Genomic DNA, 729 nt, shown 5'->3' on the forward strand with positions numbered 1-729 from the left:
ATTTATATATTTAATTTTTTTTTTAGGGTCCTGAGGAATAAAAGGCAGCACTGGTGGTCTTGTGCCGAGAAGTTGCACTGCAATCCTAGAGGCAAGAGGTTTGAGGCCACCCGCTCCTTCACAGGAGAAGGATGGACAATTTCCTCCCGTTCAATTAACTGCCGCCAAAAGCCTACAGGAGGGTCCACTATGGGTTAGTACTCAACATCAACAACATTAGGAATAAAAATCTCTCCAACTGAAGGGAGATGAACAATGGTCTCAGAGTCAATACACCTGTACCATCTCTAACATTAATTATTCTGTTTCTTTTCAGTTTCCCCACTTCCATCTGTCTTTTGGAGTCTGGTTTTGTGGAAAGTGTAGGAAACTCAAAATTGCACAAAATGACTTACCACACTGAGTTTTGGAGGCTGAAGGTGCAGATTTTGCTGCGGCTTAAACCAGGCTGCGGCAGGATGTCTGTTCATGGTCTTGTACTGGGGGAAATAGCAGTGAGTCTCCATGGTCTTGAGTGGCATGCTTCACACGTGTCTGTGTGGGGAATGAAGCACTACTGAGCTTTCACGAGTTTATATAGGTTAGGAATTGGGCGTGGTCTCCACTCAAATCCTTTCTCCTTACGTGGATTAAGGATATTTTGTGTTGTTTATCATTGAGTCAGAACTTACCCAGAGTTGTTTAGATTCTCAGAACAGGAGGAGACTGCCCATTCTTCTGAGTGACTAT

The 729-nt window shown here is 43.6% G+C and overlaps 1 pseudogene; it reads right to left on the minus strand.

The window, feature by feature from the left end:
• LOC102871044 overlaps positions 1-521 on the minus strand; it is a 39,999-nt pseudogene extending 39,478 nt beyond the window's left edge.
• Positions 522-729: the final 208 nt, after the last annotated feature.

Source organism: Elephantulus edwardii, unplaced genomic scaffold (genome assembly GCF_000299155.1).
Source record: "Elephantulus edwardii isolate Elephantulus edwardi_28Jun2011 unplaced genomic scaffold, EleEdw1.0 scaffold00251, whole genome shotgun sequence".
NCBI classification, from domain to species: Eukaryota; Metazoa; Chordata; class Mammalia; order Macroscelidea; family Macroscelididae; genus Elephantulus; species Elephantulus edwardii.